This window comes from Sus scrofa, chromosome 7 (genome assembly GCF_054392235.1).
Source record: "Sus scrofa isolate SSC_HxYL_T2T_F1_AM1 chromosome 7, Sscrofa_HxYL_maternal_Yorkshire_Landrace_v2.0, whole genome shotgun sequence".
NCBI classification, from domain to species: Eukaryota; Metazoa; Chordata; class Mammalia; order Artiodactyla; family Suidae; genus Sus; species Sus scrofa.
In genome coordinates this window covers 57,310,620-57,337,990 of record NC_139389.1, presented here as the reverse complement: position 1 = coordinate 57,337,990, position 27,371 = coordinate 57,310,620, and the positions used below count along the sequence as shown (strand labels likewise).

The following is a 27,371-nucleotide window of genomic DNA, read 5'->3' as shown; positions in this document are numbered from 1 at the left end:
TATTGTCTCTATTCAGGGTTCTAGGGGAAGCCCCAGGGCTGCGACTGCTGGCCTTCTGCCTGGTTTGGGAGAACGAGGACTTGGGACCACAATTACACCCTTGATGAGGGATTTCTTCCGTGCCAGTGAATGCTTATTGGTGGGGACTCTAGACAACCAGCAGAGATGGGCCAGCATCCTGGCAGGACTGAAACAAAGGATTTTTCTTTCCCCTTGTGATTTTTCTGTTGACCCAAGAGGCTGCCACATCTCCAGTAGAGCGTCTGCTGACAGTAGCAAATGTAGGTCTGGGTGACTTTGGGGCATAGCACTCTGCAAGCCTAATGTTCTCCAGGACAACTGCTCTGGGGTCTAAGGGTGACAGGTCGAGGTCTGGTGCTGTGATAACTTTCTATCTCCTATGGACACTTGGAGTCTAAAATGCTGAGCCTGCAAGGGCTTCAACTCTTCCAAAAAAGGCAACCCAGACTTCGACCTGCTGAAAGAAGCTTCTCTCTATGCCGTCTCTGGGTACAACCCCCATGGCTGGAATTGCCAGATTGAGGGGTCAGGAAGAGGGAAATTTGTGAGAATTTGCATGAATTTCAAGTGACAAGGGAAAGGAACTTAAATTATTGGACCTGAGTTTTCCCTGGGAAATAAGAAATGGGAAGGGCTTGAGAATAGTTCCCACCTAGGGCAGTATCTATGTGACTGGCATGGAAATTCTTGGAGAGGTTCCGTATTGTCATTTGTACTTGTTGCTTTGTCTCTGAGTGGCCTATTCTAGACAGCATGACTCTGCATAGCTCAAAATTGAAAACAGAACAGTGAGTGCATTTTTGGCCTAAAATTCAGGGTGGCCTTTAGTTAATATCTTGTTCAGACCCATTCCAGTGCTCTTTGGGGGCTGAAGCTGAACAGCCTGTCACTGGTCCTGTGGGAGAGGTTGGTGTCTGCAGAGTAGCTGCCTGGAGAGGAGGAGCAGGTCTGTCCTGATGAAAGGCTGGTCTCCCTCTTCTGTCCCCCTTCACAGGGGACACTAACATTCCTGGCTGACCACGTGCTTCAGTATTAAGGCCGTAGGTGGGATGTGTAAGAGGAAACATCATTCCCTTTCCAGGAGTCCCTGACCCGCCTGTTCCCTGGGAATCTTGAGTTATGGGGGGAGAAAGCATCATCCTTACCATTCCAGTGGAAGTGGAATGACTCATCTGATGCTGAGACTGGAAAAGGGCCTTGACCTGCAGAGCCCAGTCTCCCCTTTATCTCCTGGCAGACGGCAGGCATTCTTACATGCATCCTCCTCCTGTGATCCGCCCACTAGGAGGCGTGCAGCTATTCTCTCTATGACTAGGAGGGCATTTAATGCACAGGGAAGGAGGAGAAGGCCCATTTTATCCTTGGGTCCAGCGAGCAGCCATCAGATTGACACACAGATCCTCATCTGACTTGTGTGGCATCGCTCAAATGGTTAAAGTCTAGAGGGAAAGAGGAGTGTTTTCTTAGCGCTCTCAGCTCTAATGTGTTGTTCTGTTTCCTTTCATGGGGCCACAGGCTGGGCACAAACAATGCCAGAACCACAGGGCCACAGACGTAGGGTGCATCCACCCTCAGCCCTTGGCGGCTCCCCCTGCACAGATCGCTCCTCTGCTGAAGGGCGAGACCTCGGATGGTGGGGAAAGCCTGTCGTGTTCATGGGGCTCCCCGGAGCCCAGCAAGTCGGTACTCAAAGGCTATTTGTGGAGTTGAATTGTAGCTTAAAATTACCAAAGTGGGAAAAAGACTCCTCTTCCCTAGAAACACATTGCAAGGCAGTGAAAGTCTTCCAGATGCCTAACCTTAAATTTCTAATTATTTGATGAATTTTTCCCATTCTGCCAACTCTTAAAGATGTTTTGAGAACTCATTGGCTCATTAGAGAAGGAACATCCCAGATGCGAAAATAAAACAGCTTCTACGCTGTCGAATATGGTTGCCAGTAGCCACATGTGACTGCTCCTAATCAAGATGTGCTGTAAAAATAGAAGCCTCCACCGGCCTTTGAGGACTTAGTATAAAGAAAAGAATGTAAAATATCTCACATTAGTTTTCTACTGACTACTCAATGAAGTGACAATATTTTGGATGTATTAAGTATATATTAGTAGTACTTCTTTTACCTGTCTCTTTTTCACTTAAAATGTGGCTACTGGAGAGTTCCCCTTGTGGCTCAGCAGGTTAAAAACCCAACATAATGTCCCTGAGGACACAGGTTTGATCCCTGGCCTTGCTCAGTGGATTAAGGATCCTGCATTGTGGAGTTCCCGTTGTGGCGCAGTGGTTAACGAATCCGACTAGGAACCATGAGGTTGCGGGTTCGATCCCTGCCCTTGCTCAGTGGATCCGGCGTTGCCGTGAGCTGCAACCTACACAGGTTGCAGACGCGGCTCGGATCCAGCGTTGCTATGGCTCTGGCATAGGCCAGTGGCTACAGCTCCGATTCGACCCCTAGCCTGGGAACCTCCATATGCCGCAGGAGCGGCCCAAAGAAATAGCAAAAAGACAAAAAAAAAAAAAAAAAAAAAAAAAAAAAAAAAAGGATCCTGCATTGCTGCAAGCTGTGGAGTAGGTCCCAGACGTGGCTTGGATCCAGCATTGCTGTGGCCATGGCGTAGGCCTCAACTGCAGCTCTGATTTGACCCCTAGCCGCGGGAACTTCCGTGTGCTGCAGGTGCAGTCGTAAAAAGAGGAAAAAAAAAATGTAGCTACTGGAACAGGGCTGTTCTGCGTGCTGCTTATTGTAATACTTTCCTTCTCTTCCCATCTTGGACCAGGAAGGGAAGCAGGTTTTTGAAAAAAATCCTTCTCTTTCTCTGGCCTCTCATTTTCACTCCTGTGAAAGGGGAGTGGGTTCTGTGCCCTGCGAGGTCACTTCCAAATCCCTGTTTCATGACGTATTACAGAAGAATTGCCCCAAAGTCTCTATCACCAAGTGTTAAAATGTTTAGTGTTTACTATGGTGTAGCCACCTGTCGATCATGGTAGATAGCACCCATAAACAGAGGGTCTGCCTCTGCCTGTGTGGACTAGATGGACATTGGCTGTGATTTCCCCCAGCCAATGTGAAAATCTCATAAATGATTAATGCAAAACAGGCTTAAAAAGATGAACTGAAAGAGAAGGCGCACGAATGTCATTTCCCTGCTGATTTAGACATTTTGTTTTTTTAACCTCCACAAATGAACTGCAGCTTGACAACAATTAGAAGATGAATCAAGGCCCCATACTCAGGCAAACAGCTAGAAGAGGTGTTTAAGACAACGCAGGAGAAGGATGCTGTGTTTGAAACGATGACCCTCTGTGCCCTAATCACTGTTCCTACAAATTTAAATATGATACTCAGTACTGGTTATGGAAACAGCAATTTAAATGGCTCAATTTTTCTTCATCAGACTTGGCTTAATACAGACTCACTGAAGTGGAAATCTAGTTTGTACAGAATTATTTACAGTTTGTTGGTTTTTTTTTTTTTTTTCTTAAAGGACCTGTTTTCAAGAAGACACATAATGGGCTCAACTGAGCTGGCTTCTGAAACCAGAATCTTTTAGTTGAGATGAGGTCTCATCTCATCAACTCCCTGCTAATGTGCTCTGATCTGGTTACCTCGTTCCTCTCATCCGCCCAGCTTATTGTAATACTGCTTATTGTAATACTTTCCTTCTCTTCCCATCTTGGACCAGGAAGGGAAGCAGGCCTAATTTCTGGTTTGTGTCCTCGCAGTTGGTGTCCTTTTATTTTTTCTGCCTGGCATCACCTGTGGACATCTTAGTGGGAGAAGCCGTCATGGCCAGACCCCTGCTGTCCTGTGTCCTGGGAGCTGGGATGCTCTCCTGTGACCCAAGTTTGTCCAAGCAGATGCTCACACCTGAGCATGTGAAGCTGAGTGAGCCCTGCAAAGAAGCAGGGAACATAGAATTCATTCGCCTCGCAGTGACACCCACTGTCTAGGAGGAGCAGTATCACTAGTGGTCTACAGTGGGCAGCAGGGGCCAGAGGTAGTGATATGCATGTGGCATTGTTGACCCAGAGAGACGCATGGCTTAATGAGACCTGGTCTGTTCCCACTCACTCCCGGCACCCACATCCCTCTTTACCTTGCTCTGCATTTTTAAAGACTACACTGGCCGTCTTCTAACAAACCATGCTATTTACTTATTTTTTTCTATTTATTGTTTATTTTCCCCACTAGAGTACAAACTCCATGGGGAGGAGTGCTTTTGTCTGCTTCACTTGCTGATGTATCCCAAGTACCTAGAGTATAGTAGGCTCTCAATCCAAAGTTGTAAAGTTAAATGCTAGGGGAAAGAATGAATGACGTCTCCCCACAGTGTGGTTTTGGCAGCTTGAACCTCCCCCTACTGGGTCCCTCTCCTTTCTTCTGAACCTTCTTCTTAAGAATCCCCCTCAATTTTATGAGTTGTCTGATATCATTCCAATACCTTTCCTTTTCCCCACCTCAAGTTAGCCAGAATAAGTTGCAGTCATTTGCAAGCAAGATCTGCGACTGGAATGGGATAAAATCCTTGAACGAGTAAACAGCTCCGGGTGACTTCTGCCCCCAGGGGCAACTTGGTAATTTCAAGAGTCATTTTGTTGTTGTTGTTGTTGTTGTTACAACCAGGAGGTGCTATGGTTATCTACTGTGTAGAGGCCAAAGATACTGCTAGAGGTCTTATGATCACAAGACAGTCCTCCTCCACAAAGAATTATCTGGCTGCAAATGTCAGTAGCACCAAGGATGAGAAGTCCTGGTTCAGCTTCTTCTAGGGAAGGTCTCTGGTGAAATCGGGCAGCATCAAGTGATGCGGATGCAGGTTTCTGAGCTGGGAGCTCTGGCCGTGGAGCCCAGCTCTGTCTCTGATTAGCTGTGGGATGTGGGACGTTTCTTGATTTCTCTGGCCATGAAATTTCTCTGATTTCTTTCTCTTTTCATTTTATCTGTAAAATGAGGATAACAACACCTGCTTTCAAGAGTAGTTTAGAGGCTTGAAAGAGAGAGTATGTGTGAGAGTGGGTCCTAAACTCTGGGAGTTCCCCCTGTGGCACAATGGGATCAGCCACATCTCTGGAGTGCTGGGACACAGGTTCAATCCCAGGCCCAGCACAGTGGGTTAAGGATCTGGAGTTGCCACAGCTGTGATATAGGTCACCAATGCAGCTCAGATCTGATCCCTGGCCAGGGAACTCCATATGCTGTGGGGTGGCCAAAAAAAAAAGGGGGAAAAAAGAGTGTGAATCGTAGACTCTGAAGAGGGTTGCTGTCGACCCCAATGTCCACTTCTGGGGTCACTACACCCCATTCTAAATTTGAGTTTTTCTGGGCATTTTTGAACTCCAAGTTAAATCCACCATCAGATATTTCCCCAACTGAAGGGAAAAGGCAACAGGAGTCCTGTCCTGCAGACAGAATCCAGGGGACAGGACAGCAGGCAAACAGGGAAGAGCCAGCTGGAACCTGGGCCTGGCCAGAGCAGCTACACACCAGCTTCTGCATAAGCTGCAACCTGGTGGGGCCAAGTTTGCAAGGTCAGCCTTCTCTTGGGTCTACTCTCTAATTCTCTGTGTGTCAGGATGGAAATCTGTATGGTGGTCACGTGATAAGGAAAGGAGCCTGGCTTCAACTCATGTGATTTCAAGGTCAAGCTTACCATAGGTGGGAATAGCTTTCCTTGCTCAATGGCAGTTTTAATTCGTATGAAAATAAAGTTATGAAGTTAGCAAGTACTTCAGAGGACGTGTTATCTATCATGGATGATCTTATGAGATGGAGATGCAGAGGAGCAAGCTCATCTGTGTTCTCTAAGAGCTCAGATTCGAGAAGGGAGGACAGGACAAAAGTAGTTAAGATAACTTGGGGGCAAATGTCAACAGATTTGTGCACAAAATGCCTGAGGGGCAGAGGAACAACAACCTATTCTCAGAGGAGTCCAGGGAAAGATCCAGAGGAGGTGATCCTGGGGATGAATCTTGTGGGATGGGCAGATGGAGAAATCATGGGCAGAAGATTTTCTAACCAGAGAAAACAGCAAGTGCAAAGGCCCTGGGGCATGAACAAACAAACTTGTGTATGGGAGCCCCCAAGAACCTTAGAGAGGTTAGAACAGAGGGTTCGGGGGAAAGCACAGACGTGAGTTCTAAAGAAGTGTTTCTCATTCTTGGCTACACATTAAAATCCCAGGGCCTCAAAAGAAACTATTCTTCTCTGGCCCTGGTGCCCCTATTACTATTTGGAAACATCTTCCCTAGGTGATCCAATGTGCAACCAAGGTGTGTGTGTGTTCAGGGAACTCCAGCTTAAAAAGAGAGGAAGGTCCGTCATAAAAGTCTTGAGTCTTGGGACCGGCTGGGCTTGGAAATTGACTTAGGTTCAGCGTCCCATTTTAGAATTAGAATTAGGTGTAAATCCCAGATCTCTGCTTGTAGCTATGTGCTACTAGGTTTTAATGTCTCTGTGTCTCACAGACTTAATTTCTCTGTGCCTTAGTTTCCTCAGTTGAAAAATTGGGATAAAAATACTTACCTCTTAAGGAAGTTGTAAAGTTTAAATTATAAAACTCGTGCTAAGTGGTTGGCAGCTAATAGACTTTCAGCAAATGTTAGCTCTTTGTCCTTCTTTTTCATATTCCTATTATTAAGGAGTTTAAGCATTGTCCTTTTGGCGTTAGGGAGTTCCTGAAAGATAACCAGATAACATGACTGCATGTGGGTTTCTTTCTTTGAAATGAAGGGGTTGTACCAGAGAAGGGGAAGATTGTGTGAAACAGAATAATAGCCGAGAATTTTTAGGTTGTTTTAGGATTCTTGCTAGAGTCCTAACGCTGAAGAAAACAGGTCCTAAATATTCCACATCAAGAGGGGTGCCAGAGACATCTCCCTGTGTCATAGGATGAGGCACAGAACCCATCCCTTGACTCTCAGCAGCCCCATTTCTGAAGCCAGGCTATGTAAACTGTAGTCATAGTGTATCACCAGCCAAAAGTGGTCTGCTTTTTATTACCCCCACACACTACTGATTTTAAACAATGTTAATGATAAAATAGTCCCCTCCACCCTGTCTAGTGATTTTTGTCTAAGTTCTAACCGCTGCCATAGTTACTGAGTTTTAGCAGTGTGTGTGTGAATATGCCTCACACTTGCACATGTTTATGATTTATTTATTAAACATTGTAATCTACATGGAAGTTAGTTTGAAAAACTTCCAGGTCGAGGTGCTTCTCCCCTCCCCCCACCCCTGTGGACTCAGCCACACACCTTCTTTTGGAGAGTAAATTTGTAAGGATTCAGAATCATTTGGACTTTTGTCAGGAGTAGTTGGTATCTCCATCCATTGGGCTGTACATATCTACATTTATACGGTGCATTAGAAATATGTTATAAGGGTAGCACAGTGATTGTACAGGTAGGTAAATAGGACCTGGTGACTTCAATTCTATCTTTCTATGAATGCCCAGAGAAAGGACAAAAGATGCTAGTCCTCACTGTAGAAAGTCAAGGGAGCAATTATTTTCACCAAAAAGCAGACCATCTTTCTAAAGCTGTGGATCAAATAGTGTCCCTGTTTGTTATTATGAGCCATTTTCTCTGATCTTTGCAGAAGAAGAAAACTTCAGAGGTTTTTACTGGATGCAATAAACATTTTGAGTTTTCTGGTGACAATATTCTTAGTGAAAATTTTCCATTTGAATGCCTCCAAGGTCAATCCCAAAGAAACAAAGGCATGGATGTTATTTTGAAATCTGGAATTTATTGTGAAAGGGATTTTTAATGAATCTCTATCAAACTTAAGATTTTTTCTAACTATTTGTATATCTCTTGCTTCATGTGAAAGAAACCTTTTGAAATTAGAATTTATAGAAAGTGTTCTTTTATCAACTACAAGCAATATGAAGATAGATTAATAGGAATTACCTGAATGAATTAAGAAAAGGAAGTGGTGTTCTCGTCATGGCTCAGAAGAAATGAATCTGATTAGCATCCATGAGAACACAGTTTCGATCCCTGGCCTCGCTCAGTGGGTTAAGGATCTGGTGTTGCTGTGAGCAGTGGTGAAAATCACAGATGTGGCTCAGATCCCACATTGCTGTGGCTGTGGCTGTAGGCTGGTGGCTACAGCTCCAATTCGACCCCTAGCCTGGGAACCTCCATATGCTGTGAGTGCCACCCTAAAAAAGACAAAAAGAAGAAAAAAAGGAAGAGAATGGGAGGAAAAATACCCTAGGACAGAGCATCTAGGACCGGCACATCTATAACAGAGCAACAATGATAGTGATGTACCAAACCTGGCTTGCACTAGCTTATGAAATCCAATTGTGCACATCTCTTTCCACTCTTTGTTCAGTTCAACCCAGGTCAAAATTCACTGTGATGGAATTATTTATACCAGTCAACTTAGCAAATGCCACAAATCAGGGCTCTTTTTCCCTTGGAGAGCTTGTTGTTACACATTGACCAGCATATTACTGGACACTATTAAACATATGCAATAGTGACATATGTAATTTGATTCCCAGACTGGGAAGATAAAGAGAATGGGATAGAAGAAATGATGACCAAGAATTTTTCAGATTTAGTAATGGACAATAAATAACAGAGCCAAGAACCTCAGAGAAGGCTAAGTAAAATATATCAAAACCATCTGATATATCATATTCAAATGACTGAAAACTAGAGACAGAGAACATCTTACAGGCAGAGAAAAAAGGTACAGTACATAAAGAGAATACTTGTACATAGATAAGAATTACAGCTGACTTGTTATAAGAAACTGTTCAAGTCAGAAGATAGTGGAGTGGCATCTCCTAGTGCGGAAAGCAAAGCCATATTATCAATTGAAAATGTCATACCCAGCAAAATATCTTCCAAAAATGAAGGAGAAATAAAAACTTTTTTATAGACAAAAACTGATATAATTCTTTTCCAGCACACTTGAACTCTAAGAAATGCTAAGGAACTTCTTTAGGAGGAAAGAATATGATACCAGATAGAAACTTAAATCTATATAAGGAAATAAAGAGCATTGGAAATGGAATAAAGTGAAAGGAGGAGTTCCCTTTGTGGCTCAGTGCTTAACAAGGCCAACTAGGATCCATGAGGATGTGGTTCAATCCCTGGCCTTGCTCAGTGGGTTAAGGATCTGGTATTACCGTGTAGTGTAGGTCACAAATGTGGCTCAGATCCCATGTTGCTGTGGTGTGACATAGGCCAGTGGCTATATCTCCAATTTGACTCCTAGCCTGGGAACTTGCATATGCCATAGGTGTGGCCCTAAAAAACAAAAAACAAAAGAAAATAAGTGAAAGGAAATAAAAAATATATCTTTCCCTGAAAGATGATTTCTAAAGAAAAAATATGTATTGTGTGTTTACAACATATATAAAAGCAAAATGTATGACAACAATAGCACAAAAGTTGAGAAGGAGAAATTGGAAGTATAATATTTTAATTGGGTTTTTTGTTTTCTTATTGTTGAGTTTTAGGCATTCTTTGTATATTTTAGATAATAGCCCCTTATCAGATATGTTTTTGCAAATAATTTTCTTCCAGTATGTGGCTTGTCTTCTAACTCTACCATTGTTTTTACATTCCATATGTTAGTGAGATCATATAGTATTTGTTTTTTTCTGCATGACTTGTTTCACTTAGCATAATGCCCTCAAGTTTCATCCATGTTGTCACAAATGGCAAGATTTACTTCTTATTTATGGCTGAATAATATTTTATTATATATATATATATATATATATATATATATATATATATATACACACCACATTTTCTTTATCTATCCATCCATCAATGAACAATTAGGTTATTCTCATGTCTTGGCTATTGTAAATAATGCTGCAGTGACATGGGGTTGCACATATCTTTTTGAGTTACTGTTTTTGTTTCTTTCAGATAAATACCCAAAAGTGGAATTGCTGGTTCACATGATGGTTATATTTTTAATTTTTTGAGGAACATCCATACTGTTTTCGGTAGTGGCTATACCAATGTACATTCCTACCAATAGTGACCAACAGTTCCTTTTTCTCTACATCCTTGCCGACACTGTTATTTCTTATCTTTTTAAAAGCAGCCATGATAACATCTGTGAGGTGATAATTCATTGTGGTTTTGATTTGCATTTCCCTGATGATTAGTGATGTTGAGCATCTTTTCATGTACCTGTTGGCCATTTGTATGTCTTTTTTGGAAAGATGTACATTCAGATCCTCTGTTCATTTTTTAAGTGGATTGTTTTGCTGTTGAGTTGTATAAATACTTTATATATCTTCAGACATACAATTTGTGTGCTTTTATATTTAAAGTGGGTTTTTTGTAGACAACATGTAGCTGGGTCGTGTTTTTTGATCCACTCTGATAGTGTCTGTTTTTTAATTGGTGTGTTTATACTATTGACATTCAAAGTTATTATTGATATACTTCTTTTCTCTTAATGCCTTAAGAGGATTTAATTTATTCATTAAAAATTAATTTGGCAAACATTAATGACTAACCACTCTGTTGCAATAGCTGGAGATGTTGAGATATAAGTTGGTAGGAAAGATGGACTCATGAATAACTATGTTATATTATAATATAAAAAGAGCCACCATGGAAATTGTGTTGTAGTATAGCTTTTTCATAAAGCTAGTAGAGCTTTAAAAAAAGGATATTAAACTCTATAGAAGGGATTTAAAGAGTATATTAGTTATGATAATGTTAGCTATGGCAACAGCAATGACAACAACAAAATCCAAAATGTTAATAGTTTACTCATTTAATAGTTGATTTCAGGTATTCTTGGTTGAAGAGGACTGGGATTAGGGGTGAGGGACTGAGTGAATAGAGTTCTGCTCCAAGTTTGGAGATTCAACCCATTAAAAGCCCTTCGTCTTCAAAATGGTGTGGCTTCTAGGGTCTCAGTGAGTGTTGAACTCTGGCCAGCTGATGGAGGCGTAGAGAGGTTAGGGAAGATACACCCAGTTTTTGATTATCTTAGCCTGGAAGTGGCACTCATTCCTTCCCCCTCACATTTTATTGGTTAGAACCAGGCACATGGCCCCATCTAGGCTTTAGAGAGTTGGAAATGCTGTCCCTAGCTGGGCAGCCTTTCTCCAAAAACAGCTTAAACCTAAAGAAAGGAAGTATGACTCTTAGGTGGGCAGAAAGCCAGTTCTACCCCAGAGGACTTCCTGAAGGAAGTAGACTTAATGCCAGGTTGAAGGATGAATTGCAGTTAGTCAAAAACTCTAGATATTGACATACAGTCCAGCCAAAGAGAAAGCATTTGCAACAACAATCATTATAAGAAGATTTGTTGAAGATTTAGAATCATCTTTGTCCATTAAAAAGCTTTCAGAAGTTTCATATTTGACAGAGTGTTCAACAGAGCAGTTTATGATCCATCTGTGTGGGACAAAGATCTGTAAACCAATTTCTGAGTTAAGAGTGATGACTTCAATTTTCTTGCTGAGAAACTGTCTGGGTGTGGGATTTGATCAGGAGTTCATCTGAGGTTCGGACAGAGTCAGTGGATACTAGGCATGCCCTCTGTTTCGGGGCTCTAAGCTGAGTGAGCTCTGACCTTGGAGCCAAGTTGCAGTATAGGATGGATCTTGAGTTGCAGGGGCAGCAGATGGGGAGGGCCTGACCAGAAGGTCAGCCTAACAATTGGTGTTTCTGAATCTTGATTTCTGTATCTGTAAGATGTGCACCTTATAACTGCCCAGTCCTGTCCCTGCTTAACTTACATGGTTGTTGGGAAACAATAAATAGCCAATGAAGGCAGATCCAAACAAATAAATAATGTAGATGAAGGCATTTGTACATGATTAAATATTATGCAAATTAAACAATTAATTAACTTGCCTTTCTATTTGACAGTATTTGATGAATAGTTACTCTGAAGAAAATGCAACTAGAACTTAGTGAAGGACCATTAACGCTGAGTTGCAAACTTTAAGATATAGTTTACAAGTTGGGAGAAAGCACTGAAGGTTTTTGGTCGGCCAAGTGGTCTAATAAAAATGTTCTTTTAGTTCTATTGTGGCTCAGTGGTAATGAACCCGACTAATATTCATGAGGACACGGGTTCAATCCCTGGCCTTGCTCAGTGGGTTAAGGATCTGGTACTGTTGCGAGTTGTGGTGTAGGTCACAGGTGTGGCTTAGATCTGGCATTGCTGTGGATGTGGTGTAGGCCAGCAGCTATAGATCTAATTTGACCCTTAGCCTGGGAACTTCCATATGCTGTGGTGGGGCCCTAAAAAGACCAAAAAAAAAAAAAAAAAAGTTCTTTTAAGAACACAAGCTGGTAGCCATGTAAGAATTGTGACCCTATCAATTGTTTTCTTAATTGTTCTTGAATTTGTCCCCTCCCCTGTCCTGTAGACACTGCCATAGTTCATACTTCACATCTCTCAGGTGGACTAGATATCGCAACATATCACAATAACGTCTTATTTTTTTTTTTTTTTTGTCTTTTTGTCTTTTTGTCTTTTCAGGACCACACCCGAGGCATATGGAGGGTCCCAGGCTAGGGGTCTAATCGGAGCTACAGCTGTTGGCCTATGCCACAGCCGCAGCAACGCCGATCCGAGCCACATCTATGACCTACACCACAGCTCATGGCAATGCTGGATCCTTAATCCACTGAGCGAGGCCAGGGATCGGACCCGAAACCTCAAGGTTCCTAGTTGGTTTTGTTTCCGCTGTACCATGACAGAAATTCCACAATAACCTCTTAAATGGCCTTCTTGCCTCTAACCTTGTCTATTCTGATTCATTTTCCATATGTACCTGGAGAATTTTATCTGATTATTTGTTGGTTTATTCATTTCATTGATTGATTCATTCATTTAATATTTGCTGAACTCTATCATGCACAAGGCCTTGGGAACATGGCAGCAATTTGTGCTGAAAGGTGGGTTTTAACATACTGCTGCTCTCTATCACCGAAACAATAACATCAAAACCCTTAGCATGGCACACAGCACCATTTATAACCTCGACGTAAAGCCTCTTATCAGCCTCATGGCTTGGCCTTCCTTTCTCTGTTTTACAATCTCTCTTGTATTCTGTATGCAACCATTTGCTACTGAGGTTGTGGAAAGAACTCTAGGATAAGGATAGGGTATGAATTTTGGTTTGGAGACTTCATAGTGAGCTGATGTTGGGTAAGTCACTTAGGTTCTCAGTTTATTCATTTGTAAATGAGAGTTATAAAACATGCCGTAAACAACTACTGTAAAAATCAATGACTTAGGAATGTAAATTGACTAGCCTAACAGTCTTATAACAGTTGGTTTAGTTATAAGAAACAGAAAAATCTGGCTGTAGAGATTTAAACAGATGCATGTATAGAGACTGAAAAGTAGTTTTTGATAATTCAGTGGCTCAAATTTCTTGACTCTTCTCTCATACTGGTCACCTTATGCTCACAAGATGGTTGCTGTAGTCCCAGACTTTACATCTATATCCAAGGAAAGAAAGAGGGGAGGGACAGTGCCTGCTATATTACTCGTCTTTTTATCAGGAAAGCAAAACTTTCCTAGACTCCACATAGCAGATTTTCCATTATACCATTTTTCCCAGAAGTGGAAAAATTACATGGCCTTATTCAGTTGCAAAGGGGGTTGGGAATTTGGAGAGAAGGATTTTCCAGGCTGGTTAAAACAAATCATGATTTGTCATTGAGGGATGGGCACATTGACACTCTGAACAAATTTGGAGTTCTATTAACAAGAAAAATGAGCAAATGGTATTTCCTGGCCTTACTCATTAGTGTTTTCCAAATACATTACTCATTAGTGTTTTCAAATCTTTCCCCAAGAAATGTCCCAAGTGTTCATGTCACTAAATATTTGCATGTGGCATCTTGTGTGCATACAACACGCCTCTCCCACGTTGTACTCACTCAATTTTGTACTGTGCCTTTCCTCAATACATAAGCCATTTTCTATTTCCCCACATATTCATTGTCATTTTTAAAGGCTGCAAGGAGATCTATTAATTGGTTGCATCATGATTTACTTAACCATTCCTCTATGGTTGGATATTTATGTTGTTTTCAATTTGTTTTTATTATAGGAGAGGGGAATTCAGTTTTGGTATGTTTATGTTCCATACCACACGTGTTACACAGATTATCTCATTCAAACCTTGAAACATTCCCATGTGGTAGGTATTATTCCCTTTTATCAGATGTGGACATCTAGGTGCAGTGAAATGCCTTTGCCCTAAGTCTTATAGCTGGTGAGGAGTAGAGTTTGGATTCACACAGAAGGCGATTCGACGGGAAAGGTTGTGCTTTTTGATTGGGATCCACACTGAGATGGACATTTTTGTGCACATATCAATCCTATTTGGAACCTCCTAGCTTCCCCAACTCTATGGCTTTGGGGTGTGTGGTCTAGCTCCATTGCCTCTGTGGTGACCACATCTGGATAGACTGTGTCCAACTTCACATCCACGTCTCCTACCACACATCATTGCCCGCCCCAGGGTCCCCTGTTGAGTCTGAGGTTCAGGATGCTGAGGGACCCTCTTGGCATCCATACATGTGCAGCCTGGAAGTATGAAGGAGTCATGGCCTTTCACCCATGGGACTATAACCAATGGGAAGTGGAAACCAGGGGATAATTTCTTTTTTTTTTTTTTTTTTTTTTAGGGCCACACCTGCAGCATATGGAAGTTTGCAGGCTTGGTGTCAAATCAGAGCTGCAGCTGCTGGCCTACACCACAGCTCATTTCAATCCCAGATCCTTAACCCACTGAGCAAAGCCAGGGATCGAACCTGCATCCTCATGGATACCAGTCGGATTCGTTATTGCTAAGCCACAACAGGAACTCCAAGGGGATAATTTCTTCACTTCTTCTTTGCAGATGGACTGTGCTGATTCATGGTCACTGTATGGCACTGTTCGGGGCAGTAGTACATGAAGATTTACAATTTCAGCTTGGCTTTCTGGGCAACCCAGGCTGAATCAGTGCATAAAGTGATTTCATTATTATTATTTTTCTTTTTTTAGGGCTGTACCTTCAGAATATGGAAGTTCCCAGGCCAGGGATCCAATCGGATCTGCAACTGCCAGCCTACGGTACAGCAATACAGGATCTGAGCTGTGTCTGTGACTTACACTGAAATAGATGACTATTGTTGGGAAGGAAGAAATTTTCCTCTACCCTTCTAGGTTCTTCTGGCTTATCTAATAGTTAAAATGACATGAGACAGATTAATAGGAGAAAATCAAATGAAAGTTTAATAGCATATATTCAGAGGGAGACCTAGAAAAACTGAGTCGCTTGCTGAAATGGCTGAAATCCCCACTTTAAATAACACCTTCAGTTAAAGAGAAAAGAGGGTGTGGGGGATAGCAGTTTGGGACTTCAAAGGGGAGGAAGCAATTGACAAGGAGATTGAAAAGCAAGTGTTTGATAAACAAATGTTTGCCTCGCCATGCAGAAACGGTGGGACTCAGGGAGAGATTTTAAGAAACAAACTTTGCGGAGTTCCCGTCATGGCTCAGTGGTTAATGAATCCGACTAGGAACCGTGAGGTTGCGGGTTTGATCCCTGGCCTTGCTCAGTGGGTTAAGGATCCGGCATTGCTGTGAGCTCTGGTGTAGGTTGCAGACGTGGCTTAGGATCTGACATTGCTGTGTCTCTGGCGCAGGCCGGTGACTACAGCTCCGATTCAACCCCTAGCCTGGGAACGTCCATATGCAGTGAGAGCGGCCCAAGACATGGCAAAAAAGACAAAAAAAAAAAAAAAAAAAAGAAAAGAAAAGAAACAAACTTTGCTAGGTTCCTCTCTGTCTACCACTCCTAGTTCACACTGTAGTTACCACTGGTGATAGCTCCCTTTCTGGAACAGGTCCTCTTTCAGGTAAGGTAGTTAGGGAGAAAGTCACTTTCTTCTTGAGTCTTTTTGCTCTTGATTGTTTTCAGCTCCAAGTCATTCCATGCCAAAAAGACATTTTGGTGCCGCAAGTTTTGCCTCCCTCATATGCCGTCTCTATTTCTCTTACACTGGCCTCACTCATTATTGAACTAAGGGTGGAGCTAGGATGCTGCTGGCAATGACTTACAGATAAGGCTGTAAATAGGAACATTTATGACCACAGACAACCAACTCTGGTTCCATGTTAATATGTAGGAAAATATAATCTTTGCTGAACAAGAATTTTAACTATATAGGTATATGTTCCCTAGGGGGGGAAAAAAAAACCCTAGGCACACAGCTTTTAAGAGTGCTGTCCCCTGGTAATTGCTCTAATTACCTGTGAGCTAATTAGGGACCATTATGTATTCAGAAGTGAGATTTTCATCCTTCAAAATTTGCATTTCCAGCGAGAAGCTCATTCTCTATGCATCATAAGGTGAGTGTTCCCTGCTGATTTCCTTTCCTCATATATAAGCCAGGCTCACCCTGGGACTGCCATAATCAGAAGTCCATTAGGCAGAGCCCAAAGAATCCTGGAAGAGGAAGCAGGCTTCCGGAGCACACAGATGGGTCTGGAGACTATGTCATCCTAGAAACAAGTGTTTGAAGGGAGAATTTGGACTGCTCTTTGCAGGGGCGGCTTTTGAATTTGTTCAGTATAATCAAAGGCTTTCCAAAAGAAACCAAATATCAGACACCTCCCCAAGTAAGAACTGGCCATTGCCAGAGCCTTGATAGGAGTCCAGGGGGAGCCTTTCAATTGCCCAGTAGGGCCTACCATGGTGTGTGTAACAATAAATATGGTGGCACATGATCTGTGAGCTGCTTCCTTCCTCTGTGCTGCTTCCACTGACTTTCGCCTTGTGTCTCTGAGTTCCTTTAGGTGTCCCCTGTGGACTGAAGCCTTCTCATTTCATGCCAGGGTTGCGACTTGTTTCCACCTTTGTGGGAGAAGAGAGGGAGAGGAGAAGGGAAGGTGGTCGCCTTCCACTGGCCAGCTCTGACCACACATAGCGGGTTGTAGGACAGTAGGCTCTTCAGGGTGGGTTCTGTCCCCAGATAGACATCAGTCCCCATGATGTGCGCCATGGGCTGCTGCTGTGGCCAGGGGAGTCTAGAGGTATGAGTTAGAACAAGATCAATATATTAGATTAGCAGGGTTAGTAAACTCTACACTGTGTAAAGAAAATTAGTTTTGGGTGCTAAGAGGCTTGGGTTTCTCATTCTACTCTGTATTGTCTGTATAATCTTATCCTTTTCCCTATTTGTGGTTGCAAATAGGTAGGTTAATATTGGATTTGAAATAGCAGCTATTTGTCATGCATACCATCACAGCTATGTTCTCTGATCCTGGAAGATGCTAATCAATTACAGATTTATTTTACCCTGAACCCAGGCTTGGCCTCACAATTCTTCTCAACAAGGCACACTTGGTAGCCATGTCAGTTGAGCTTGGACTTGACTTGAGATGTATCTCTTTCCCCAGGGTCAGATGATCCCCAAAGTACCTCTTCCACGCTGCCTGGAAACCAATTATTTCTAAGCAGGTTAACATCAGAATTGAAATCTGGTTTACTCTAATAATTTGCTTAGCAAACTCCCCTCCCTGACCCTCTACTATATTAGTTTTCTATCACCGTGTAACAAATTAGCACAAACCTAGCAGCTTAAAACAATATTTCTCTCCTTTAAAAACTCCTATTCATTATCTTAAGTTTCATAGCTCAGAAGTCCAGGGAAATTCTGCTGGGTTCTGGGCTTAGAGACTCACCAAGCTAAAATCATAGTGTCCGTGGTCTGGACTCTGATCTGTCCAGAGTTCTAGAAGCAAGTCTGCTTCCAGGCTTATTCAGGTCATTGGCAGAATTCAGTCCTGTGTATTTATAGAACTGAAGTCCCTGTTTGCTTGCAGAAAGTTGGCTGGGGGTTGTTCTCAGCTTCTAGGGGCTGCCTGCATTTCCCTGGCTAACGGCCCCTTCTATCTTCAAAGCCTGCAGTGGTGCATCAGGTCCTTCTCATGCCTCAAGTCTCTTTTGACTTCCCTTCTGCTTTCCTTCTCTGCATCCAGCCAGAGAAAGTTCTCTACTTTTAATGGCTTTTGTAGTCATATTAAGGCCTCTCTGTTTAATTGCTCCTTTAAAAGCCAATTGTACCATACAACATAAATAATCATAGGAGTGGTATCTCATTAGATTCACAGGTTATAAAGGATTTGGGAAGTCATTTTAAAAGTTTTGCCTACCATATCCCCATTCAGAAGTGTCACAGATTCTATGTGAACCAAATTAGAATTAAGAGGCTTAACATGATCAGCTTCTATTGAATCAAAGATTTTGCTCTATTCATTCTAGCAAACAGTGAAACACCTACTGGTACCAGGCACCTCAATACAGTGGTCTCTGCCATCAAGAAGTGCACAGTCTCACCCAAAAAACAGAAATTCATGACCAGACAGCTTCACTGGTGAATTCTATCAAATATTCAAAGAGAATTATTGCAAATCTCTCAAACTCTTCTAAAAATTAAAAGAGGAGGGAATACTTCCAAACTTATTTTATGAATACAGTATTCCCTTGATACAAAAGCCAGAAAAGTATACCACAAGGAAAAATTTTAGGTCAATATCCCCAACAAACATAGATGCAAAAATATTCAACAAAATATTAGCAAACAGAATTTGACAGTACATTAAAAAGATCATATACTATGATCAAATGGGATTTATTCTAGAGATGCAGGGATAGTTCAACATCTATAATCAATCAATGTGATACACTGCATTAACAAAATGAAGGGTAAAAATCATATGATAATTTCAGTAGACACAGAAAAGTCATTTGACAAGATTTGATATCCTGTGATGAATGAAACTCTCAACAAGTGGTTATAAAGGGAATGTATTTCACCATAATAAAGACCATATATGTCAAGCCCATAGCTAACATCATTCTCAGTGGTAAAAATTTGGAAGCTATTCCTCTACGATTGGGAACAAGACAGGTATGCCCACTCTCAGCACTTTTATTCAACATAGTATTGGAAGGCCTAGCCAGAGCAATTAGGCAAGAAAAAGAAATAAAAGTTATCTAAATTGAAAAGGAACAAAGAAAACTGTCACTATTTGCACATGATATGTTTTTACATATAGAAAATCCTAATGACTCTACCAAAAAACTGTTAGAATTAATAAAAGAATTCAGTACATTTGTAGGATACAAAAATATACATACAGAAATCTGTTTCTATACACTAATAGTGAATTATCAGAGAGAAAAATTAAGAAAATAATCCCATTTACAATTTCAACAAAAAACATAAAATACCTAGAAATAAATTTAACCAAGGAAATGAAAGACCTATACACTGAAAAGCATAAAACATTGATGAAGACAGAAATAAATAGTAAGATATTCTGTGTTCCTGGACTTGAAGAATTATTGTTAAAATGTCTGTACTACCCAAAGCAATCTACAGATTCAATGCAATCCCTATCAAAATTCCTATGGCATTTTTCACAGAAACAGAACAAACAATCTTAAAATTAGTATGGATACACAGAAGACCCCAAATAGCCAAAGCAATGTTGAGAAAAAAGAACAAAACTGGAGGCATCACACTCCTTGATTTCTAACTTTATTACAAAGCTATAGTAATTAAAACAGTATTGTATTGGCATAAAAACAGATACATAGATCAATGGAACAGAATAGAGAGCCCAGAAATAAACTCACACATATTTGGTTAATTAATTTATGACAAAGGATCCAAGAACACACAATGGGGAAAGGACAGTCTCTTCAATAGTGTTAGGAAAACCAGGCAGCCACATGCAAAACAATGAAACTGGACCACTGTCTTATACCATATACAAAAATGAACTTAAAATAAAGACTTGATATAAGACCCAAAACCATAAAAAATCTTGAAAGAAGACATAAGCAGTAAGCTCCTTGACATCAGTTTTGGCAATGATTTTTTGGGTGGAATTAGACTCAAAAAACAAAGGCAACAAAACCAAAAATAAGCAGTGGGACTACATCAAATTAAAAAGATTCTACCCAGCAAAGGAAAACATAAACAAAATGAAAAGGCAGCCTACTTACTGGAAGAAAATATTTGCAAATGAAATGACTAGTAAGGGGTTAATATCCAAAATGTATAAACAGCTCATATAACTCAATAGCAAAAAAAAAAAAAAAAAAAATCAATCCAATTAAAAAGTGAGCAGAGGATCATAATAGATATCTTTCCAAAGAAAACATACAGATATCCAACAGATATATGATCACTAATCTTCAGGGAAGTACAAATCCAAACCACAATGAGATATCACCTCACACCTGTTAGAATGGTTCTCAAAAAGATGGGAAATAAGTCTTGGCAAGGATGTGGGGAAAAGGGTACCTTGTGCATGGCTGGTGGAAATGTAAATTGGTACAGTCACTGTGGAAAACAGTATGGGTGTTCCTCAAAAAATTAGAAACAGAACTGCTATATGATCCAGCAGTTCCACTCATGGGTATTTATTCAGAGGAAATGAAAGCTCTTAATTTGGAAAGATATATGCACCCCATGTTCACTGCAACATTACTTAACCATAGCCAAGATATGGAAGCAACGGAAATGTCCATCGATGGATGAAAGGATAAAGAAAACGTGGTATGTATTAAAAAATGGAATGCCATTCAGCCATAAGAAATGAAATCTTGCCATTTGCAACAAATGGATAGTCCTTGAGGATGTTATGCTAAGTGAAATAAGTCCTATAAAGGCAAATACCATATGGCCTCACTTATATGTGGAGTCTAAAAACAAACAAAAACAAAAAGACAAACCAACCAGCAAACACCAAAATCAAGTTTACAGATACAGAGAAGAGATTGGTGATTGACAGAGGTGGAGGGTGGGGGAAGGGCAACATAGGCAAAGGTAGTCAAAAAGAACAAACTCCCACTTATAAAATAAATGAGTTGTGGGGATGTAATGTACAACATGGCAACTATAATTAATAATACTGTATTGCATATTTGAAAATTGCTAAGGAAGTACACCTTAAAAGTTCTCATCACAAGAAAAATAATTCTATAGCCATGTATGGTGATAGATGTTAACCAGACTTATTGTAGTGTTGATTTTGCAATGTAGTCAAATATTTAATAATTACGTTGTGTACCTGAAACCAATATAGTGTTATATATCAATTTTACCTCAATAAAAATAGAACTTCACAATAATCACCAATGTTCTAGGGGGGTTTTATTTATAATAGAGGTGGGTATACAATAAATTGATGGCAATGAATAAGAAATAACCAATTCTGCATGGGAAAGTGGTGGGGAAGGTGATTCCTGGGAAAAAAGTTTGCCAGGAATTTGGAATTTTGGTTGAATAGCAAAGGATGTACTTTTGCCTCTCTTAGTATTTGGCAAGTTCCTTTTCCTCCCAGAATCTGAGTTTCCTCATCAGTATTATAAAAAGTTTAATGAAGATGATCTTTCTAACGTATTTCACTTCTCTTGTCATTTGAATTTACAATTCCAGGTAAATGTGTGTGCATGTGCAGGAGATGGGTGAGGATAAAGAAGGTAAGAGAATCCCTGGAGGTATGTCTCAACTTTCAGTGTCACCTGAGTTCCTTTTGGGACAGATACAAGGGTCAGATACAAGGTCTAGCTATCAATCAGGATGCAACAGAAGCTGGAATTCAAGCTGGCATAAACAACTCGGGCTATAAAACTAGCAGTCCAGGGGTAAGGTGATCTTGATGTTGACTTAGTCCAGTGGTATCCTTTATTTTCCTGCAGTCCTCTTGGCTCTGCTCTGTGCAGGCTAGCAACCGAGTTCTAGACCTCACAGGCAGGTGCAACCTTGTCTAGTGTCTCACTGGGCCCAAGTGGGTCAACTCTGAGGATGGTGAAAAACCTGGTCCTGATTAATGTCATCCTGGGATCTCAACCCATTCATTGGTAAAGATGGGAACAGCATGACCGACTTGACCAGTCAGGATGCTCCCTCAAACTGCTACATGTCGGGGGTTGTGTGGAGTCCACTCACTGGCTTTGAGTCCTGTCCCCCTCACCTCGGGACACTGAGAACTCTGCTGAAGGACTAGCAATTAACCCAGCTTTGCTAGGGCACTGATGATGGAGCAGTACATATTATGTGACGCCTTCCAGTATCAGAGTAGCATATGCAGACAAGCCTTGTGGAGAGGCACAGCTTGCCCCAAGACAGTGACTAATAGCAAAACCTGGGGCATTGTGGCAGTAGGTCAGTGGCTAATAAAACCACTCAGCAATGAATATGTGGGATAAAGCCTAGAAGCCATTTGGACAATCCTTCATAAATAGGCCATGTTCTTAGAATAAAACATAGATAAATGATACTCAGATAAAGATGTCTTCTCTTTAAATCAAGCCTTCCTTTTATTCAGGCAAATTAAAAAAAAAAAAAATCCGAGAGCAGAGGCTTTGCTTCTCTGTGCCGTAGCTCTGCACCATTGGTTCAGTCTCATTTCAGAGATGCAGGAATTTATAATTGGTTTTTCAATTGTCACTGAGGCACCTTAATGGCTTCTTACAAATTATTTGTTGTATGAACAACATTGATGGAAGCCAAACTGGAAAGAAAAAAAAATTAACCCATACTCAGACCACTCTAACCAATCAAGCTATTTATATTTATTCATGTTTTGCTCAAGCTTTCGCCCATGGGCACACAGCATTTAATCATAGGACAGTCATCATTTATATGTTGTGAGCATCTTCTTGTTCCTTGTGTAATTGTCATAATTATGTTTTTTGGTCTATAATGGATTCCTGGAAATAAAAATTGGTGGCTGTCTTTGACAAAACCATGCCCTCACTCTCTCCAGTGTCCCACCCAGATTGGGAATTGTGGTTAATTCCCCCAACGCCTGTTTTATTTTTATGTTAAGAGAATGAGTGCTCTCTCACAAAGGAAGGTGTGCTACCCTAGGGAGGCATGAATTGCGTGTCTCCAAAGGAACACCTACTCCTGCAGATTTTCTTCCCTTATAATCTTGCTATTTTAATTACACATACATCTTTCTTGGCTCTATTATTTAGGAGTTACAGCCTGTATACTTCCCAAAACAATGGTGTGGTTTAAGGAGAGAGACTGTGGGAAGCCTAATTAGAGATTTGTCCTAGGATTGAGTCCAGACCTGGGAAAGGAAGTGAGAGTAAGACATTACAGGGGAGCTCATCCCTGGCATTTTTGCCCTGACTCTTCCTTCCCATGGAAGACATCTTTAATCAGTTATGATGCTCTTTCACACCAAGCTTGGGTTCACCTTCCAAAATCTTTCTTAACACTGTCCTTGAGGTGCCACTATCCATCAATAACAGTTGACATGTGAGATGAAATCTACTTACTGTGTCTGGTGTTGAGGATGGTGTACAGAGCTAGGGAAAAAGAGCATTCTGAATTTGCCATGGATTATCTCTATAACCGGACGCCTTTAAAGACTACACTGTGAGAACACTGGGAAGGAAGGTTTGAATTCTGGAGAGGGCTTGGGTGACTCATTTTACAGAAAATTCCAGTAAGTGTCCTACAGCAACCGGTGTAGCACTGGAAAGTTTATAAGAGGAGTCCACACCCTTGAACTATTCATGGGGTAAAAGGGGACTAAACCTTGGTATTGAGACCTTCAGAGGGTGTACTCCCTGAACACTTTCTTATTTTCTTAATATCCCCTCTCTGATCCTCTTCCTATTTTCCCCACAGCCCCCATTATGAGTTCTGTCATCTGATGTCAGCCTTTCTCAGGATACATCACTCTTGCCCTAAACTTTTACTGGCCCCAAATTGGGGAGGATAAAGTTCTAGTCCTGTAGACTGGGGGTGGGTTGGTGGGGTGGGTAGTTGGCAGACTGGGGGTATGCATGTGCATGCTTTGTCCGCAGCTTCTCAGCCACTGAGAACACCCAGGCCATTCTCATTATTAAAAGGATACTGTTTTTGTAAAAGTGAAGGAAAGATGAAGCATGGTTGTGTAGATGACCATATTTTACAAATGAATACTTCTAAAACAAAAATGCCTATAACTAACTACACTGTACTGGGGGTTTTGTGATATGCTACAGGTCTACTGCTCCCCATGAAAGGATCTTCTCTCTGCCCTGAATGTGTACTCTGTGATTCTGTTTGACCTCATCTGGAGATGACATCAAAATATGTACCTTTGAGGCCTTTGGGAATGGAAGACTGGCTGTAGTGGTCCATCTGACTTATTCTGTGATAGACCCTATCTTGGACCTACATTCTAGTCTCACTTCTTTAGTGGTGATGGCATCTGATTCCTTGAAATGCCCAAGATGAAATGCTTTATCACATCCAATATTAATTTTCTTCCAAAGGCCAGTCTAGTCTCTGGTCAGGAATTTGCATTTCTTATTAGCATTACTTCAGCCTTACTTCTTGTGAAACATTCATCTTGATCTCCTTTCTGCTCTCACCCCATATTAATTGAGAAAGTCCTGTTTAAATGATCTGGGATCCTCAGAGAGTATCTGTGTAACCTCAGATTTCCTCCCCAAGAGTTGAGGAATGTTTTAGTTCATTTCTCTGCAAGTGACCATTGTAGTAATGTCTTTTTCTCTCTTTAGAGTGTATTCCGTGTTCTTCAGTCTGCCCTGACTAGTATCCTGCTGTCAGATAGGATACTCCTGTGGCTTGCAGCATATCCACAATCTCCACCTCCCTTTTATCATATTCTAACGCCCCTCCAACCACATACATTGTGATGGAAATGATGGATGTGTTCAAGAGTTTCTCTCTTGAAGTAAACTTGAAATAATTACTCTGTCACTTGAACAAATTGAAATCTGATTTATGTTTCAGAAATTCTGTGGGCAGATTTTATATACTGCAGTGTTTCATATTCTATCATGTTTTGGTGTTTTGTTTTTTTTTTAATGAGACTTTGGACAATATGCTGGGTTTGGGGATTGTTGTCAGTCAGATGGGTTAGGGTTATGCTGTGGTAATAAATAATCCCTAAACCTCACTTGCTTAGAACAATAAAGGTTTATTTCTTGTTTATGCTACATGTTCATCCCAGCTTGGCCAGCAGAATTTCACCATGTTTCATTTAGGAGTAGAGGCCAACAGAGGCTTCACTGCTGTCCTTTGTTCACTGGTCACTGTGGCACGAAGAAGAAAGGGAACATGGTGAATGGCACAATGGATTTTTTAATTTGTTTTATTTCGTTTTGTTTTGTGCTTTTATTCAATTTTGGGGGTATAATTAAAGTATCAGAAACTGCATGTATTTAAAATGTACAATTTGATGCATCTACACATGCATACATATCTTTCACCATCACTACAAAGAGGAAAATGAATAATTCCGTCACCCTCCCCCCCCCAACATTCCTCATTCCCTTTGCTATCCATACCTCCATCCCCCCTCATCCTCAGGCAACACTTGCCTGCTTTCTGTTACTATAGATTGGTTTGTCTGTTCTAGAATTTTTTTCTTTTTTCTTTTTGGCCTCCCTCTGGCATATGGAGTTCCCAGGCCAGGGATCAGATTCCAGCCACAGTGGTGATCTTCACTGCAACTGTGGCAATGCTGGATCCTTAATCTATCGTACTGGGCTGGGGATCAAACCTGTGTCCCAGTGCTCCAGAGGCACTGCTGATCCCCTTGTGCCACAGTGGGAACTCCTAGAATTTTTTATAAATGGAATTATACTGCAGGCACTCTTTTTCAACTGGCTTCTTTCATCCAGGATGATTTGTAGAAATCATCCAAGTTTTGTGCGTACCAGTAGTTCATTCTGTTTCATTGCTGAGTAGTAGTCCATTGTGTGGATATACCATGATTTGTTTATCCATTCATCTTTTGATTGAAATCTGATTTATTTCTAGTTTTTGGCTGTTGTAAATAATGACGAAAAGAGCATTTAGGTACAAATATTTATATAGACATATGCTTTTATTTATCTTGGATACATACATACCTGGGAGTGGAGGTTTTCCAAAGTGGTTATACTAGTTTACATCCCCCCTAGGAATTTATGAGAGTTCCAGTGGCTCCAAATTCTCACCAACTCTTGGTATGGTCAGTTTCAAAAATTTCAGCCATTCTATAGGGTGAGTAGTGACATCTCACTATAATTTGATTTGCATTTACCTAATGAGAAATGATGCTGAACTTTGTGTGTGTGTGTGTGTGTGTGTGTGTGTGTGTGTTTATTGGCCATACAGTGTCCTATGATGCTATCTATGCTCCCGACTTTGGGCTGGTACGTCAACTTGGTGGAATGACCTGTATCCAGGTTTTTTCAATGAGGCTATTTGTCCAGGATCCATGTACTCTAGCATCAGCTAGCATCCCTTGTCCTGCTTTGTTTGGTCTGAACCAGCTTAGCCCTTTCATTTCTCCCCTTACTTATGGCAGTTTTGTGGGCTCTTTGTTAAAGATGCCCTCCCACTTCCTCAGGATCTGCACCTCTAGTAATCTCTGCATATTCTTCATTTTTCTGTCATGCTGATTTCAATGGTAGATCTTTCACTTTAGACCTGACTTCTACTTCTTTGCCTGCCTCCCTTTTCCATTTGACCCCTTTGGGCTGCAATGCCAGAGCTACCTTAATCCCAGGGCTCTTTTGATTCCAATTTATGCCACACCCCAGAGTTGAGTGTGAGGCCCTCCCAGTTCTGGCAACATCCAGGTGCCAGAGATGTAATTCCAAGTCTGAATCCTGGACAATCTACTATCCCAGGGGCACCCAGAGAACCTTGAAAAGAAAGTGATATTAAGTAGGACAGTTTGTAGGGTATAAAAAATTCATGTGAAAATTATGGTGACATAATATCCATTCTGTTCATCTCAAAAAAAAAAAATTAACAAGTCAAGTCCTGTTGAAGTTCCTCCCAGATCTCCTGCCAAGAACATCCTCTCTTCTAGCATCAGTCAGTCTGAGACTTAAATCAGTGCAAGATTTCCAAGGTTACGGCAGATTCTGGATGATGCTAGCAAACAACAGGTGAGAGGAATCAGTAGGTCTCCTAGCAGGAGAGTCAAGCCTGACAGTTAAGTGTCTGGCAGATCCAGCCACTGTAAGAGGAGCATGTCAAGAAAGGCATAGGGCTCCAGAAGTGGGCTTGGGTACCGACAGGTAATAAAACCGAATTTCAGGAATGGAGCCTTGAGCCGGAGGTCCACGCTGAGGCAGGTTGACTGGGGCTCAAGCAGGAGCTACCTGTGGGGGCTGGCATTTTATGCAGCCTGGGCCCACAGGACTGGGGATGACATGAGGCCGGCCGCAAATCCACAGTTTACACTGATCCTGCAGGATGGGGACGGGGGGGAAGGGAAGGTGCGGCTGCTCCAGCTGTGGGTGCTGATGAATGAGTGAAGGGGCGCCAGGCAGTGTGTAATGAAGGAA

General features: G+C 41.4%; 1 protein-coding gene across 43 annotated transcripts in view; it reads left to right on the top strand.

Moving 5' to 3' along the window:
* Positions 1-27,371, top strand: part of MTHFS (methenyltetrahydrofolate synthetase) — a 315,580-nt gene that overhangs the window by 107,398 nt on the left and 180,811 nt on the right. For 17 of the 43 annotated variants that reach the window (XR_014810306.1, XR_014810305.1, XR_014810319.1 and 14 more), the window contains one exon: positions 21,490-21,533. The exons of 23 other annotated variants lie outside the window; for them this stretch is intronic. The gene's annotated coding sequence lies outside the window, so the exon portion shown is untranslated. Of the gene's footprint in view, positions 1-21,489; positions 21,534-24,059; positions 26,733-27,371 lie in introns of those variants that run through there. 3 more of the 43 variants (XR_014810342.1, XR_014810345.1, XR_014810330.1) reach the window with 3 other exon arrangements.